We start from the raw sequence: 19,281 nt of genomic DNA on the forward strand, positions 1-19,281 counted from the left end.
TGTGCTTTCAGTATATCATACTGTGGTCACTTTATCTGCCTCTGGGAATCTCCCTGGAAGATAAACTAGAAAACTAGGTTTTTTAAGATTTATGACTGAAAAAGAAAAGCGGTGATATCAGGTGGATAGCCTAACAAAAAGGAAATTACACTTTATTGAGCAACTACTAAGTGCCAGGCATTTTCTGTGCGTTTTATTGTTTCATCTCCCCAACAACCGTAAGACAGGTCTTATAGTCCCCATTTCACAGAAAAATGCAGCCGAGGCTGAGAAGTTACACACATTTGTTTGGAATCACACAGCTAAGAAACAGCAGGTCCAAGCTTGTGGGTTCCTGCTGTGAATCTCAGGGCATGGACCTATTCTAAGATCTCTGCAAACATTTACTATTTCTTCCAGGTTCTTCCAAGTTGGAGCTTACGCTGTCAAGAACTAAGGATGGTCAGCTGACTCTCCATAGTGAGGGGCTTAAGGCATATTTTGTACTCAGTCTAGGACAGGGCTTGCCCTGAGTTGTCTCCTGTTGACAGATGCTTTCAGCTACCTCCTGCTGCTTGTCACCATGTAGCCAGAAACCAGCTGCATCTTCTTGTAAGGGGATGAGTGACAGACAGGGGGATGGCCCAGCCATATCTCCTTTGGGGCATCCTTGGCCCCAAGTTGGTGGCATCTCAGCTCTGCTGGGTGAGATAAAAGGAAAAGGAAATGGGTAGTATCCTAAGTGAGCCTCTTCTGCTACTTTTAGAGGGAGAAGTGGGCACACCATTCATTTATGCACCTGTTCAACAGGTCAGTTGATAAATATCTATTAAGAATTTGCCATATGCTAAGCCTGGTGCTTTCTGTCTGTAGTAAGGAAATCACTGTATACGCTTTTGATATTTATGGGGTATTCATACGTGTGTGAGAGCTACAACCTGTTAAGGAAGTGTATTAATCATGCATTCACTTAACAAGCATTTATTAAGCAGCTGTTAATTTTCCAGGCACTGGGCTGTGTACTTTCTCATCCCTTATCTCTTTTCATCTTCACTCACCACTATGAGATCAGCATTGCAATCCCTGTTTCCTGGGTGATAAAACAAAGGCTAATGTCCCTTAAGTAACTTACTGTGCTCAAAGCTAGACAGGTGGACACTCCAAAGTGTGAATTCATGAATAACTGAACTTGTCTCAGACAAGGACCACAGCATCTTCCTGCAGGATTTAGTGGTTGGCAAACACATCCCTAAAACCCGCTCTGGGGACTTGCCTAGTAGCGCAGTGGTTGAGAATCCGCCTGCCAACGCAGGGGACAAAGGTTCGAGCCCTGATGCGGGAAGATCCCACATGCCGTGGAGTGACTAATCCCGTGCACCACGACTACTGAGCCTGCGCTCTAGAGCCCGCGAGCCACAACTACTGAGCCCGCGTGCCACAGCTACTGAAGCCCGCGCGCATAGAGCCTGTGCTCCACAACAAGATGAAGCCACCACAATGAGAAGCCCGCGCACCACAACAAAGAGTAGCCCCCGCTCGCCGTAACTAGAGAAAGCCTGCGCGCAGCAACAAAGACCCAATGCAGCCAAAAATAAAATAAAATTAATTAATTAAAAAAAAAAAAAACCTGCTCTGGAGCAGAGACGAATGCAGTCTTGGACACCACGTGACTCCAAACAAGGCAAGAAAAGTGATATTTAGATGCAGCAAGACTGGAAAGCATGGCATTTAATTGGGAAGTCCACCGGGATCTTTTGGCTAAAACTGTCGAGGGAATTGAAATGAACTAGTTGAACTAGTTGAGCTGGAAACCTTACTGTTACTCAGACCTCCAGCAATTCCAAGACCTCACACTCTGCAGGGTCCCTCCGTAGCCGTCCCCTCTTCCACCCCTTCCTGCCACTCTTCATCCGCCTCATGACCTCCGGCCATCGTCCTCCTCGGCCTTGCCCCCAAAGATCCTCCCTGCTGCTGACCCATCGTGGGGTCCTCACCCCACCACTTCAATAGAGACTTCAGTTCAGTGTGCCTCGGGCTCCCGGGTGAACATCTCAAGCTCAGTCAGCTCTCCTGCTCCCTTGTTCCATGTAAACAGTTTCTGCTAGACATCTGCATTTGGGAACCTCACGGCCCAGTCAAAGTCAAGGTATTCAGAGCTAAGTTCACCTTCCTCTTCGCCCCCACTGTTCCCTGTGTCCCTGAAGGGCAGGACCACCCCCATGCTCCAGCCAGAAGCCCGGACTTCCCCTTAATGCTCCCCTGCTCTTCATCACCCACATACCCCCATCACCAAGGCCTGGGGGCCCCGTCTTCTCAGCATCTCCTGAGTTCATATGCCTGTCTCCAGCCTGCTGCTGCCCCCTGAATCCCACCCGCCGGCCTGAGGAATACAGCAGTCTCTGGCCAACTCCTCTACGTGCAAGTTCTCTGCTCGAACATCACTCCCTGGGAGAAACCTCTCCTTGCCCTACCAACAACATTCTCATAGCCTCCTGCACATACCTTTCATAACCCAGTTATCATTTGCAAATCTTTGTTTCCCCTCTCTTTTTCCCACTGACCTGTATGCTCAAAGAAGGCAGGAGTTGTCCGTTTTCAACCATTGCATCCCTTGTTCTTCCGTACAGTAGACCTCAATACATATTTCTTTATTAAATAAACTGCTAATGACCATCCGGAGGTCTTCCCACCCTTGGTCAGTTACTGGCCTTGGGTACACTCTCACTGTCTTTTTTCTGCCCCATGCACCTTGGCTATATCTATGATAACCCCACCTTCTGTACCCCTGCGCAGGGTGGCACCAAGAGCCAGCTCTGCACCTGCACCTTCCATCCTACTTGTGACGCTCAGGAGGAAAGAGGGGGAAGCTGAGCTAAGTGATGTACAGGTTAAGAGCTGTCATCCCCATTTAAATTTTATAAAGCCGGGGATGTACTTAGGCAGGAGCAGGCACATCTGCCCTGGGGCTGAGTGCCTCTTTCAGCTTCCAGTGGTGGGTGACAAATCTCCCCAAAACTTAGTGGCTTAAAAAAACAGCATTTATTGTCTCCTGTGGTTTTGGTGGGTCGGGATTATGAACAGGGCAGAGTGGAGATGGCTCATCTCTGCACCAGCCTCAGCCCCAAAGGCTGGGGGCTGAAATCACTGAAAGCTCGTTTGCTGGTTTATGGGCAGTTGGCACTGGCTGTCAGACAGAACACCTGCACGTGGCCTGGGCCCTCTCACTATATGGTGGCCATGAGCATCCCAAGAGCAAGTGCCCGATGGAAGCTCTATCAGTCACCTTTATGGCGTAGTCTCGGCAAGTCATGCAGGGTCGCTTCCACTACATTCTCATCAGGGCAGTCATCAAAGCTGGCCCACGTTCTAGGGAAAGGAAATCAGACTCTACCTTCGGTTGGGAGGAGCATGTGGGATCAGAAATATTCCTGTGGCCTTTTAGGAAAACACAATCTGTGATAGAGCCCAAAGTCTGTGAGCGCAGAGAATGGGCTGGGAGTCAGATGGACCAGAGTTCCAGTCCTAGCTCCACTGGTCAGTAGCTCTGCGGCTGGAGCAATCAGTGAACCCCTAGAGCTGTATCCTTTCTTGTAAAATGACTGTAGTTTCTAACGGATTGAGTCGGGACCATGTTACACTGTCATTAGCATAAGGAGAGCCTGGTTGTCCAGGCATCTGGGAAGGAGGTTGAAGCAGTCTCTTTTCCTTCCTTAGTTAAATTCTCCACTGCTCTCAGTTCACTCACACCTTGGCAGGCTCTTTCCCCATTTTGTGCAAATTCTTTGTGATGGGTGTCCCCCTCCCTGAATTCACAGTCTTCCTACCTTCTCCCCCTACTAACTGTGCTGTGCTGAACACTATCCCCCGACCTCTGAAGATTCCCACACCCTACTCCCTGGAACCTGTGAACGTGTGGCCTTACATGATAAAAAGAGACTCTGCAGGTGTGATTAAATTAAGACTCTGGATTGCTGTGGGCCCAGTGTCATCATAAGGGCCCTTAGTAGAGGGAGGCAGAAAGATCAGAGTCGGAGTAGATGTGATAAAAAAAAAACAAGAGGTTGTAGTGATGCAAGAACGAGGTTGTGAGACAAGGAATGCAGGCAGCCTCTGGAGGCTGCAAAAGCCAAGGAAATGGATTCTCCCCTGAAGCTGCCAGAAGGAGCACCGCCTTGCCAACACCTTCATTTTAGACTGTGGCCTCCAGAACTCTAAGATAATAAACTTGAGCTGTTTTCAGTCACTAGGTTTGTGATAATTTGTTACAGCAACTGTAAGAACCTAATACATTAACCCTCATCTAATTCTCGCTTCCAATTGAAGAGAGTTTCCCCACGATCAGTACTGCTCACTCAGCATTTATCCATGCATACCTAGAATCTCCCAGACCCAGGGTGCTGCCTGTACTGCATTTGGGAAACACTCCCTTGGCACAGGAATTGTGTCTGAATCACCCCTGTGCCCCCCCACCATGGTGCCCACAAGGGCCTCGTACATAGCAAACACCCAGTAGACATTTATTTAATTCTTGAGAGAGCTCCTGTTCTGTTGCTGTCCTCGGTGAGCCTCTTAAAACCCTTTTATCACCAGACCTATTTGTATTTGTCTGGAGCTAGTCGTCGCACATGATGGTAGGAGAATGAAATGAACAATTTCATTTTTGCTACAAGGAAATAAACATTTTATTCGTGGACTTTATCATCCTATGTAACGGAATGTGAGAACCACACTGCATTTTGTTTCCGCTGCCTGCATCAGACATAGGGCAAATCTATTTGATGTGCGTGCCTGAGCTCCTGACCCTGTCTCTTTCTCAGTTCATTATTCTCACCTCTTTCTCTAGTAGTCTGCATTCGTAGAAAGAACAGAGATTTTTAAGTATTATTCATTCCTCCAGAATCTTGGACTTCCCCAAATAGTAAAAACCAAGTCGCCCATTTATAGATGCCTGGTTAAGTGGTTCTTAATTAACCAGGGGTGATTTTGCCCCCTAGAAGACATTTGGCAATGTCTAGAATGTCTAGAAGGGGTTGATACTGGCTTCCAGCAGGCAGAAGCCAGAGTTGCTGCTAAATGTCTTACAATACACAGGACAGCCCCGAATGTCAGCAGTGCCAAGGTTGCGAAACCCTATGCTAGAGCAACAGGCCGTGGGGAAACTGACTTAGCCTCCCCAAGCCTGAGTTTCCTCCTCTTAGATGGAATTAACAAGGTGGTAATGAGTTAAAGTTAACTGAAGCGCTTAGCATGGTGACTGCCACCCCGCAATAAGCACTCAGTAAACCGGGCTAGTATGCTTGTTATTAAGATGAACAGAAGAGGGCGCCACACTCTGTGACATGAGGCACTCGGAAGAAGCTAGGACTGGAAAAGCAACTCTTGAAGGACAAACACAGTCGCTATCTTGTGATGTTTGGAGGAGGGACCTCCATGGGTCAAACTGGGATGAACAGGGCAGAATTCTAGGGAATGTGCTGGGGCTCAAAATAGAGAAGACTGCCCTTCCTGGCTTCTGGAACACAGACCTAGTGACCTGGACCGTGGGGACAAGCAGAGGGGCCGTGGCACACCCCACCTCACTTGAGGCAGGGGCCGCTGCCTGGGTGGGGAGCAGCCACCAAAGTGGCCCTTCCTTGGGCTTCTCCAGATAGAAGTTCTGTGAATTCAGGCACAGGGAGAGTTCAAGCTATCCCACTGGAAAGTCAATACAGTCATCCGTCCATATCCACAGGGGCTTGGTCCCAGGACCCCTGCAGATACCAAGCTCCACGGTCGCTCAAGTCCCTTATATAAAATGGCATAGTATTTGCACAGAACCCACGCATATCCTCCTATACTTTTAATCGTCTTTAGATTCCTTGTAATGCCTAATTCAATGTAAATGCTATGTAAATAGTAGTCAGTGCCGTGTAAGTGTTATTTATATAGTTGCCAGCACACTGCAAATCCAAGTTTTGCTTTCTGTAACTTTCTGGAATTTTTTATCCCCAAACATTTTTCGTGTGCAGTTGGTTGAATCCCAGATGTGCAACCTGCAGATATGGAAGGCTGGCTGTAGTCTGCCTGCCTTGCTCCAGTGCTGACGTGTCGCATAATTAACCAGGTCAAAGAAGGAGAAGGCCTTTTTGTGCACCGCCTTCTGTGAGCAAGCAGTACTGGGGAACAAATGCAAACGGGCTATTGTAGGCATGATAGATGACAGAGTAGGAGCTGGTTCATTACAGGGGAGTTTATCTTAACGTAATTTTCTCAGTTAGCAAACTTGCCTAATGGTGGAGGGGCACGCCAGCTAGCACACGTTCAGGTACCTAACAGGCACGTTGTTAGTTTGCTAGGGCTGCAGTACAGTACCATAGACTGGGTGGCTTAAGCATCAGAAATGGATTTTTTTCCAATTTTGGAGGCTAGAAGTCTAAGGTCAAGGCGTCCACAAGTTTGGTTCCTTCTGAGGCCTCTCTCCTTGGTGTGTAGACAGCCGTCTTCTCCCTGTATCTTCACATGGTCTTCCTTCTGTGTTCATCTGTCCTAATCACCTCTTTCTATAAGAACACGAATCCTATTGGATGACCCGCCCCCCAGTGACCTCACTTTCACTTAATCACCTCTTTAAAGACCCTGACTCCAAATACAGTCACATTGGGAGATGCTGGGCATTAGGACTTCAGCATAGGATTTTGAGAGAGAAGTAATTCAGCCCATAACAGACACCGTTAGAGTTCAGGGCGGCGCCTTTGAAAGGGGACTCGGGTGGATAAGAGAGAACCTGTGCATTACAACAGGCCTCGGAGCTTTTGTGGCTCTCACAGCCTCACAAAAACCAAACTCCAGGACCGTGCGCACCTGAGTTGGGAGAGGCATGATTCAGATTTGGAGACAGGGTCTATTCTATGCATAGCAGGCACGGTAAGAAAAAATATAGCTAAGAAAAATACAGGCAAAATAAAATCCCTGTACTTTACCATAATGAATTGTATGTTAGAGAAAGAAATACCCTGGGATGGGAATCCTCAGGCAGCTCTGTGTTCTTCATGTTACTGTGTGTTGTCAGGTGTACCCCTCGAGGTGTAGGCAAGCCCCTTTGCTGCATCTACACAAGCCAGCAAGGCAAAGACTCCTTGCTACAGAATCTGAGCCAGTGTTTTATATTTTACCTCTTTTATTCGTCTACACATTTCCCTTTCCTTGGAAAAATACCACATTGCCTCTTGATTTCAACGTTATAGACATTGTTTTGCCCTGGATGGCTAGGCTCTCTGTTCAGTTCACCACACGTCATATCTGCCACGTATTATGTTAAACACACACATAATAAAAGTGTAGAGAGGTGTATAAAACAACATTGCTTCTCTAAAGATTCAGCCCTACCACGTTTGTTCATACGTCACTTGTATTTTTATTAACGTAGTAAAAAACGTTCTGCAAAGTGACTTTGAAATGACAGTGCATTTCTAAGCCACTAGTAAAGAAATGCTAAGAGGGCGAGGAGATTTTTGCTTTCAAATACTAGCATGATTCAGGCCAAAGAAGCCTCAGGTCAAAGCAATCTGAGCCCTTTGAGCTTTTAATTAATGGACTGATTATATAGTTCAAGCCAGTAACAAGGGAACTGTGTGTTTTAGCCTCTGTCTCTATCACTGCACAACAGATTGACCCAGCTTAGGAGCAAGTGCCTGCACCTCTTTCTTCGTGGGTTCATCTCACCCTCTCTCTCCATCCAATACACTCAGCTCTCTAACTGACAGGTCAACAGAGCAAAGTGGGATAATCCAGCACCCACTGGAAACGGCCCCTCCAGCAGGGGGAGCTCACCCAAGAGCCGGTCATCGCCCCAGCATCCATCTTTCCCACACGACAGTATGAAATGCCTCACCTGAGTTCAGATAGAGGGTACCTCATCTGCATGAGAAATGAGATTCTTCTGACCGACTTATTGTTGATGAAGCCAGGCTGATTCCTAACAAGCACTACAGTCTTTTATAAAGAATTGGGAGAGGGGGGAGGGCATTTCAAAGAAGGGAAACACAATCCAAGTAGATCTTTGTCTCTCTCAAATTTCCCTCCCACCAAAAAAAAAAAGTTTAATTTTCAAATCTATAGGCAGAAAGGCTTGTTACTTAAATTTTAACCCTCACAAGTGGTGAATTCATCTATAGTCAAGATTCTCAGTAACAAATGAAACCTAAGTCAAACTGGCATGAGAGAAAAAAAAATGAACTGATTAGCTCGCATAACTGGGACATGGGATTTTAGCTAGAGCCAGATCTGAGTGTTGGTGGGAAATATTAAAATAGGAACAGTTAGCGGTGGCACCAGCCAATCAGAACAGCGCACACTGGTGATGTCGGGCCTGCGTGTGCCACCGGGGCGGGGCTCTCAGGAGCCTTCTTTCCCTCTTGACTCCCGCTCCTCGCCGTCAGCTTCGCTCTCAAATAAGTCCTGACCTCCTGTCGCAAAACCCCAGCAATAGCTCCAGGTGCACAGCCCCAGGAAAGTTCCTTCCCAGGGTTCCAGCAGAATTCCTGGGTCCAGAGCGGATCAGGCGTCTAGCCTAGACCAATCACTGACCACAGGCCTGGGTCAACTCAGGGGAACTGGTGCAGGAGCAAAACCTTGGGGTCAGGGTGGCAGAGGGCTGGCTGCCCAAAGTAAAGGCAAACGGTCGGCCAGAAGAAGAAGAAACAGAGGACGCAGAAGCCATGACAGTCACGTCCACGCAAGTCATATGATAGTAGATGGCGCTTTGGGCCCTGACTATGGTTTCGGGAAATGTCGAGAGGATCATGTTGCTTTAATGATTGCCTCAAGTGCCATTAATATCCTTGTCCTTAAAAAGATTTCTTTTATCACTGACGGAAATACTTAATAGATGTAAAATCTGCGCTCTAAGTAATACGCAGCTGGCGTTGAAACACACACACAGTGGGAAGCATAGGTCCAAACTGACCATCTGCCTGAGCCGGCTACCCAGCGATCTCAGGTGTGTTTCCGTGGGGTATTTGGTGGCTCTGGCAGGGGAGCTATCTCCCAGTTCCCTGCAGCCAGGGTGCTCTGCAGATATCCAGTAACTAACCGTGTGAGGCTGTTTCCGCCACTACAGCTGAGCTTTCTTACCTCCTGATAAAATTCTCAACCATCAGTAGGAGATACAGTTTTAAAACATTGTTCATAGAGACTGTAAAGCAAATTAGTGTCACCAAATAGACTCAGGAACTGTTCAGTATTCGTGACTTAAACAGGCAGAGTGTTGACATCCTGGAGTCTGTGGATTTTTTTGGTTTGTTTACATTTAGTAGCTTTTGTAGAGAAGACAAAACTGGGAAATGCCTCCTTAATCTCCCATAAGGAGGGGTTCTTATGATATGCATCTATTTTCATCTTCAATGAGAATGTGTCTTTAATTCTTTTTTTTAACATCTTTATTGGAGTATAATTGCTTCACAATGGTGTGTTAGTTTCTGCTGTATAACAAAGTGAATCAGCTATACACATACATATATCCCAATATCTCTTCCCTCTTGCGTCTCCCTCCCTCCCTCCCACCCTCCCTATCCCACCCCTCTAGGTGGTCACAAAGCACCGAGCTGACCTCCCTGTGCTATGCAGCTGCTTCCCACTAGCTATCTGTTTTACATTTGGTAGTGTATATATGTCCATGCCACTCTCTCACTTTGTCCCAGGTTACCCTTCCACTTCCCCATGTCCTCAAGTCCATTCTCTAGTAGGTCTGTGTCTTCATCCCTGTCCTGCCCCTAGGTTCTTCATGACCTTTTTTTTTTTTTTAGATTCCGTATATATGTGTTTGCATACGGTATTTGTTTTCCTCTTTCTGACTTACTTCACTCTGTATGACAGACTCTAGGTCCATCCGCCTCACTACAAATAACTAAATTTTGTTTCTTATTATGGCTGAGTAATATTCCATTGTATATATGTGCCACATCTTCTTTATCCATTCATCTGTCGATGGACACTTAGGTTGCTTCCATGTCCTGGCTGTTGTAAATAGAGCTGCAGTGAACATTGCGGTACATGACTCTTTATGAATTACGGTATGGTAGTTCTATTTTTAGTTTTTTAAGGACCCTCCATACGGTTCTCCATAGTGGCTGTATCAATTTACACTCCCACCAACAGTGCAAGAGGGTTTCCTTTTCTCCACACCCTCTCCAGCATTTATTGTTTGTAGATTTTTTGATGATGGCCGTTCTGACCGGTTTGAGTTGATATCGCATTGTAGTTTTGATGTGCATTTCTCTAATGACTAATGATGTTGAGCATTCTTTCATGTGTTTGTTGGCAGTCTGTATATCTTCTTTGGAGAAATGTCTATTTAGTTCTTCTCCCCATTTTTGGACTGGGCTGTTTGTTTTTTTGATATTGAGTGGTATGAGCTGCTTGTAAATTTTGGAGATTAATCTTGTGTCTTTAATTCTTAATTACAGTTTTTGCCAACTACCTTTACCCATTTCTCCCGTGTTTTTAGGAGAAAGGAGGAGCATGAGTGTGTTCCGTGTGCCCACCTGTTTCTGTACATCATTTGTAATCTCAGGTAGTTGTTACTTGTTGAGCAAGGGCCTTCTGGCTAGGGCTGGATAAAGCTGCTGCTAGGTTCGAGAGTGGGAGTTTTATTGCTACATTTAGCGTATTACTTCATTCATGCATGCGTGCCTTTGTTCATAAATGCCCCACCTCATTCCACAAAAGGTATGAAATGGAGCTTTATTGCTGTCAGTTCATGCTGGCATACATATAAATTCTGTGTAATAATCACTTGCGCTGTTCCTCCACTTGGTGCAGTGTTACTTACGGCTAATGCAAAGTCTGTTTTCTCATCAGAGATTAACGGTCCTTTTTCCTTGATCGGGATTAGATAATGCTTCCTTCACAGCTCTTCTTCAGTTCCAAGAAGCCGTCCACTTTATCTTTGCTGACCTTGCCGGGATTTCCTGCGGGTAGTGGCTTGTTTCAGCATTTTCAGGCATTTCTGCCAGCCGTGGAGAGGGAGGGGAATTTCAACCCTGCAGCCTGGGGCTCCTAACTACCAGGCCCCAGCACCTCTCCTTCTTAGCAGCAGCAGTATTAGTAAAATGCATTTCCAAATAGTGTCCTGTGTCTGAAATGGGCTTTTTATCTGTTGAAGTTGGATGCAAGCAACAGAAATGAACTCTGTAAAGTGTATGCAAAAGAAACAACATGCCTCAGAAGGCTATGTAGGTGTTCACGAAATCAACAAGCAGGTGTCACAGCAGGTGGGACCCAGAGTCGGGTGAGAGACCAGGGGCAGCAGCATCAGAGCATGGGCTCAGCCCCAGCTGTCTGCCGAGACCTGGAGTCTCGATGGCCTGGTTTGGGTGAAGGCCCACCCATAGCCAGGGGATGGTTGACTTTGATGACAGACTTTAATGGGGATGGGGTGGTAGCAGTCAGAGTATTTTTACCAAAATGAAGGGAGAAGAACTGGCATGTGGGGAGTGGGGAGGAATATGTCCATTCCCTTCCGCTTTCCCAATCTGTGCTTATATTCCCTGCATGTTTGATGAGTGTTCTATCAGAAATCTTTCACCTGTGTATACAGTTTACCTTTAATATTGTATTCTCGATACCATCTTCCATTTTTCTGAGTTAATTTTATTTCCATAAAGCTGGGAAAACCTAGACTTGCCCACTATTTTAAATAGACTACTTTTTAGAACAGTTTTAGATTCACAGCAAAGGGAGAGGTACAGAGGTTTCCCATACACCCCAACTCCAGGCGTGCACGGCCTCCCCATTACCAGCATCCCACCAGAGTGGAGTATGTGTTACAACTGACGAATGTACCTCTTCACGTAAAACCCATAGTCTACATTAGGGTTCACTGTTGGTGTTGTACATTCTGTGGGTTTGGACACATCTGCAAGGATATGTGTCCACCATGATAGTAACATCCTGAGTAGTTTCACTCCCTACAATCCCTCTGTGCTCTGCCCATTCATTCCTCCTACCCCCCACCAACCCTTGGAAACCACTCATCTCCACTTCTTTCTCCCCCTGTTGGCCTCTTTAATGATTGTTTACTTGATTAGGTATCATCTAGTCTTGCTCCTTCTTTCCAAAATCAAAAACTCTTTGGAAAGGGCTAAATTTTCAGATTGATGAAATTACCTGCAAAACTTTCTAAGACTCCCCTCAAAATGAGGTCATAACCATTAAGGGTGTGAGAAAATAGAGGCCTGTACTGACTGCAGTCCTACAGTCTTCTAACCCATCCTGACTTCTTCCCCATTTCCTCTTTTTATATATATTTTCCAACATCTTATAGCTTGTTTAGTGGGAGGATTGGTCTGAATTGCCTACTTCACTAATACCAGATACAAGAGTCCCAGCTTTATCTTTCTTCTATGGCATGAAACAGACTCAAACACCTGAGAAATGGGCCAGGCTGTTGTTTTGAAGGGGGTACATCAGCACAGCAGGAAGAAACAGGAAATCTTATTAAGTGAGCACCTACTGTGTGCTTGAGTGAGCCAGAGCTGGGTCTCCCCATCTGTGACCTCATTCACGTCTGGTGGGGATTGATGAGGACCTTTTACCCCTCAGTGTCTCAGTGTCTGATTATCTCTCAGTGGTAATGAAATACCTGCCTGCAGGGCTTCATTGAGGGTTGAAAGGGTTAGTTTGGGAAAAAGTAGGTCAATTAACCATCCCCCTGCATGCAAAGCCTGTTATCTCTCTGTGATCCCGAGAGGCAGCTGTTAAAACCTCAGCCTGCAGGTGTGCCAGACAGCTTTCTCTGGATTTTCGTTCATGGAAACCCATTCAGGACTTCCTCTGCTCTGTTTCCTCTCCTGTTGTTGAAACACTAAGGAGAGCTCATTGTAATTAACTCACCACTATCCTGGATGAAGTCATTTCGTGCTGGTCTAGGCACTGGCTTCCGGAAGAATTAACCACTGCCCGATAGGAATTCTGTTGACACAACTGTCTCAGTTTGGGTTGTCCCAGAAGCAGACACTGAGACACGGATTGGGTGCAAATTGTCTATTTGGGAGGCGATCTCGTAAAATACCCAGCAAGGGAGTGGCAAGTGAGACAGGGAAGGGAATGCACCAGTGCACTTTGCATTGTCCAGCCAGCTACCGCTGTGGGCAAAGGGGGCCGTTCCTACTCAGGGAACCCCAGGAACCCGTGGAGGCTTCGTTGACCCGAAGCGATGGAGCTGGGGCATTTATACGTCGATTCCCATCGGTTATGGGGGAGGGGCGCTCTGAGTGGGGCTGATTCCCCAGCACTCCAGCCCGTTGCACAGGTGGGCAAAGGGCTCTGGCTGCCAGAGCAAGATCTCAGACACAGAAATGGAGGTGCTGGCAGGTGGCACCAGCCTGATGTGCACCAAAGGGGTACGAGTGCCAGGGCACTGTCAGTGTCTCTTAAGACTCACTCATCCTCTCTTCTGGTCTCTGCCCCTTTTTAAGGCAAATTAACAGTGAGGCAAATGGTCATGGGGCATCGCACTGATCAGGCACAGGTGACAGTAATTTTGATTCCAGAATGTGTCAAGCCTTTGTCCTCACTGACTTCACCCTGACCTGGCTCACGAGAGCCACATGTGGACTCCATGCAAACCAAACCCAGGAGTGGTCCGTTCTGGAAGATAAGTCCCGCGGGACCTCTCCTATGGAGCAGGATCCTTGAAGAATGGTTTCCCTGACACACCCTCCATGGAGTGGCTCATAACTGTGTCCAAAATGGATAGGGCTCCAGCAGGGTGTTCCTAGGGGTGGGGCGTCTCGGCACTGAGGCAGGAGGCTCCCCAAACCTGGGAGTTTTCACGTCTGCACCTGCAGCATCATCAGTACTACCACATTTCCATAGTTTCAGAATCTCACACTCTTTTTCTGGCTGGAGTGGTTGTTAGATGCAGCCGGAAACGCAGGCACAGCCAACCGCTGCTAGGGTTGGGTGACCACGCTCCTTGAAGGCTCGGCCAGAGTCACCTGAAGGTCACAGCCCGCAGCCATCCAGACCAGCTTCATTTAGGGTTGACAGCCCCATCTATCCTCCAAAACTCTGTGGATCGGAGAATTGAGTTATGATATATCTTGTATCCCATACCCAGAGCACAGAAGAACTCGAGTCTTTTGCACACTCAGCCATAGAGACGTGGCCTTTTCTTGCTCTTTGTAACAAGTAAATGTACTTTAAAGGGAGGAGAGAATGAGATTTTCTGTTTTAAAATATATTTTAATAGATTGAGTTTGTTCTCGTAAGACAGCTGTGGGGTCTGAGACCCCAGTGTAGCAGAATCCTTCCTTACAATTGCTCTACAGTGGACAAGTCACGTACATTCTGCCCTGGGCACTGTTCTTAAACACCTGTCTGGGCAAGAGTCTGTGGCTCTTTTGTAATTATGCGGACCACACTGTCTCTACCTTCCAGTAGCTTGTGGTCTCCTAGAAGCAGTAAGAAATCAAACAGCAGAGTTTTTACAAAAGCCACTGATGCATTCTTCCCTGGTGGCGCCGTGGTTAAGAATCCGCCTGCCAATGCAGGGGACACAGATTCGAGCCCTGGTCCGGGAAGATCCCACACGCCGCGGAGCAACTAAGCCCGTGCGCCACAACTACTGAGCCTGCGCTCTCGAGCCCACGAGCCACAACGACTGACCCGCGTGCCACAACTACTGAAGCCCATGCGCCTAGAGCCCATGCCCCACAACCAGAGAAGCCACCACAATCACAATGAGAAGCCCACGCACCGCAACGAAGAGTAGCCCCCGCTCGCCTCAACTAGAGAGAGCCCACGTGCAGCAGTGAAGACCCAAACGCAGCCAAAAGTAAATAAATTTATTTTAAAAAAAAAAGCCACTGGTGCTGAGGCCCAAGCGAGCAGTCCAGGCATAAACGCTGTAGACACTCAAGAGAAGAGAGCCCCAGGGACTAAGGTGGTCCAGGAGGGCTGGTAGGAGGGGCCAGGATTTGCATGGGACCATCCTGGATAAGCAGGGTAGGGAAAAGCTGATGGGAGCGGGTGGTCAGTGACTTTAGGCACATCTGGGGACAGTGGGGAAATCCATTTTGCCAGAGTAAAGGGATTGTATGAGGAAGTATAGGCTGCATTCTAGGGCAAGCTAAGTAAACTGGACTCAGTTCTGAACTGGGATAGATGGTTATATACACAAAAGAGCACTGAGGGAGGACCCCAGGGACACTGCAGTCATGAAGCCTGTTGGGAAGCAAGGTACTAATCCAGGGAAGAAACAGGAGGGCTTGAAATGGGGGTGGGGGCAGAGTGCCACCTTCTCATGGTGTGAGCCTGTGTGGGCCACACAGTCCCTCTGAGCTCAGTCCCCTTATCCTTGAGCCAGTAATAACAATCCCTGCCACAAACAGTGATGGTTACGATTATATGAGGTGTCACGTGTGCATGCCTGACAGTGTACCCAACCAGAGTAGGTGGTCATGACGTTAGGGTGATGACGTGGCAGTCTTGGCCCGGAGCCAGTTCAGAGCAGCTCACAAGCCAGTTGTTACCATCTCTGTCCAATTCCGCACTCCATGGTATCATGAGAGACTCGAAGTCAGTCACGGTGGAAGTATTTATACCACGGAAATGGGCAAATGCTACTAATCTGGGCTTTCTTTTTCCTTCCGAAAACCAGATGCTGAACCTTGACGAGTGCACCTCTGGCAATCTAAAAGGAAAATAAGAGCCAGATGTGAATGTAATCAAAAGAGGGAAGCCTAAAATAGCAGGCCTGAGCAGACTGGGTTTGTGTGTCCTGTTGACCCACACCCTTGTAAGGTGCTTTGTTTTTATCTTGGTTCCCTTTGGGGGTTGGGGGTTATTTTTTCATCCAGCACAGTCACTGCTTCCTATTCGGAGTCTCTGGCCCTCCTTCCAAAGCTGAGCTGTTTGGAGACTGGAAGAGGGAAGTAGGGGGTTCAATGTCATCTTACTAAAAACATTTACTAATAAAAGGTTTAGTGTTAATAGAGCAGCTTAAGATTTCTCCCAGCTTTTACTCAGCAGCAACGGATCGAATCGTTGACTGGATTTTACTACGCTGTGGTTCCCCAGAGGAAGGCCAAGGTCTTAAATCATGAGCCTGACAGGTGCCATATTTTTGAGCCTGGAGCCAAGCTGTGACCTTCTAGTTTCACAGTAACTAGAGCTGGGTGACGTGCATAATAAAGGGAGTACATAGAGTATTTTTTAAATATGGAAGGAAACCGAAGTCGGATAGAAGTGTCAGTCTGAAACTGGTTACCAGAACCGAGGTGAGCAATCTTTTCCCCTGTCTCAGGATTCTGATGCAGTAAGTGTGGTGACTTTCACATGGCAAAAGGATTTTGAAATATGTGAGTTTGAGAAGCTACCCCATGCCAAGGACCATGCTCCACATGTGGTGTAATCTTCACAACCACCTTGTGTAAGGTTTTAGTGTCTCCATTTTACATACGGGAGAGAAAAAACTCAGAAAGTTTGGTACCACTCCTGGTGACCCACAGGTGTTAATGACTGAGTGGAGATTTGAACTCGGGTCAATCTGCTGGCCTCTGTTCTAGCCACTATCCCCCAACTGCTTCCCAATTGGAGGCTCCTCCCTGATTCATCAGCTCACCATGGTTTCCTCTGCCTGGAATGTTCTGCCCATTATATCTCTACTTGACTATCTCCTTTTCATTTAAGTCTCATCTGTCATCTCCTCTGAGAGGCATTCCTTGGTCACTGCTTTCTAAATAAGCCCTCCCTAACTCTGCCCACCTGTTACTAGGTGCTCCTGTACCATTGCCCAATGTGATGGCTTCCAGAGCACGTGTCACTCTATGAAATTATTATATTGTCTGTTTACATAGTGTTGATAATCTTGCTCCTTCTAGAGCATAATAGTTCTGTCATAGATGTAGTAGTACATAAGAGTTCCTAACACACAGTAGCCATCCAATGAATACTGAAATAATGGATGGATGGATACATGAATGGATAGATACATGGATGGATGCACGGATGCAGAGATGGATATGTGAATGGATAAATGGATGGATACATGGATGGATGGGTGTGTGAATGTATATATGGATGGAAACATGGGTAGATGTATGAATACATGGGTGGATGAACTTGAACAAGCTCAAATTGGCCATGGGAGATTTCTTCCCAGTTCAGGCCTCCTGAAATTACGTTGGAGCCCCTCTCCTAAGTCCTCCTGACGGGGTCCCGGGAAGCTCTCCTGGAGACCTCTGCACTTAGCTCGCCATTCCCCGCCAACCTGAGCAGTAGCGGCCTCCCCAGAGGAATAATATCATTGACGGAGAGAGGCCAGCCGAGGTACGGGCTGCTGGTTGGACAAGAGCTGTGCTGGAACCAGGGCAACCCCAAGAGGAGACCTGGCTAGGAGTAGCTCCCCTGGTATGGCCTTTGGGGGAACCCGTGTGCGTCTCCCCAGCCTTCCTACCAGTTCCAGGATCATCCATCCCCAGGATTCACAGATCCTGAGGATATATAGACATCAAAACATACCTGGCCTCTGCTATCCAGGCTCACCTAGTCTAGAAGAAAGGGTAACTGTATAAACAAACAGTTTATAAATATAAAAGCTGTGGTGAAAATGACATTCAGGGGCAAAACAGGACAGTATGACAAGGGCAGAGAGGAAGGCACACCTGCGTCTGCCTGTACGAGTCAAGGAAGGAAGAGATAGCCAAGCTGAGACGTGAAGGCAGACCAGGGAAAGGGTGTGCGGGCCCAGGAAACGTAGGCAAAGGCACAGAGGCTTGAGCTGCTCACTGAACAAGCGAGCACGACAGTGAAGGGTCTTGTGGGGCCCACTGTGGGATTTAAGCCTTGATCTGTAGGCAGTCGGGACACCTGAAGGACTGAACTCAGAAGGATGTTATGATCAGATCTGAATTTTAGAAAAAGCTCATTCAGGCACAAAACAGGTGTTAGGGAAAGACAGGAGAGGCCACGAGGCCGCTTAAGAGATGATGGCAGCCAGGACCAGAGCAGCAAGGAAGAGAATTCAAAGACGTGCACCCGATCTGAGAAGCATGAAGAAAGTAGAATGAAAATGATCTGGTGATTCACTGGACATGGAGGGTGAAAAGGAAGGTTCGTGGCCATCCCCCAGCCGGGGAGAAGGTTCCTGACCTGCTTGTTAGATCAAATGTACTGGACTCTCTACCTCAGCCTTCCAGCTGCTTAAAGGAATGGCAGAGCCCCAGGCCCCAGCGAATCCCAAATGCCCAGCCCCTCGACAAGCATCAAAAACCGATGGAGGTGTTAAAATCACAGAGGCTTAAGCCCTTCCTCGGACCTACCAGATCAAGGAGTCCAGTGTCAGGACCTGGGAATCTGTGTCTTTAATTCCGCAGGTGATGCTGGGGCCAGAACCATAGGGCACCCAGTCCGGTAAACACTGCTTCAGTCTCTCCGCTAATATTGGGGGAGGAGGGTCAGAAGCCCGGTCATCCCTCTGCGTCCACTTGCTCCAGGCCAGCGCAGTGTCTCCCGCAGAGCAGGTGGGGGCTAAGGGTACCTGCGTGGCTTTCCCATCATCCCACGGGCTGGATACCGGTTCTGTGCCACCCAGCTTGTCATACATGGACATGAAACCTCTGCAGGGGCCAGCAGTGTAATGTGTCCTGGGCACAGTCTGGCTGACTTGGTGGTAAATCTAGACAAATAAGTCCACCTAGAATGTTCCAAAGCAAAGGCAGTAGTTTCCCTGCCCAACGCTGTCAGGAAATTAAATGACTAAACCAGCAATAAAGCAACGGGCCAAACAGTCAAGTTTGGGCGCAGCTTTAACGACTAACTTCTAATGAGAGTTTCAAAACACTGCTTTTCCAGAGCAGAAAATCAGGTTGTGCTCATTTATAACCCATCATCTGCAGTGAGTCGGAGGATATATTTTTCCGTGTTGTCAGTTAACTTTCTGAGCCCATCAGAATACAAAGTAGGGCCGCTGGGCCATAAATCAGCTCTACGGGACCTGATAAATGGTTATTGTACAGATCCTGCATTTGCATTGGATCTGGGGACATAAATCTACTTCTCGTGGTCTTACTTTAAAAAAATTATCCCCCTGAAGTCAGAGAGAGCAATTTATACAGGCATTCTTTGCCAGCTGTTTATTTTTCTCACCTTTAATGACTGACTTTCCACTCTCTGCATTTACACTATATTGTAAAATGTCACTCATCATGTAGAAGAAACTCCCAGGACTTCAGTTTGAAGCTACCCACCAGGAATAATTTTATAACTTTTTACTCAACCATGCATAACTATTGTTTGGGTAAAGACTGTCATAATTTCCTA

At 47.3% G+C, this 19,281-nt stretch overlaps 1 protein-coding gene across 2 annotated transcripts in view; it reads left to right on the forward strand.

Annotated features, from left to right (window-relative positions):
• Positions 1 to 19,281, forward strand: part of CDH13 (cadherin 13) — a 1,030,265-nt gene that overhangs the window by 965,295 nt on the left and 45,689 nt on the right. The gene's annotated exons all lie outside the window — the stretch shown is intronic.

The sequence above is a fragment of the Phocoena sinus genome, chromosome 19, assembly GCF_008692025.1.
Source record: "Phocoena sinus isolate mPhoSin1 chromosome 19, mPhoSin1.pri, whole genome shotgun sequence".
Lineage (NCBI taxonomy): Eukaryota > Metazoa > Chordata > Mammalia > Artiodactyla > Phocoenidae > Phocoena > Phocoena sinus.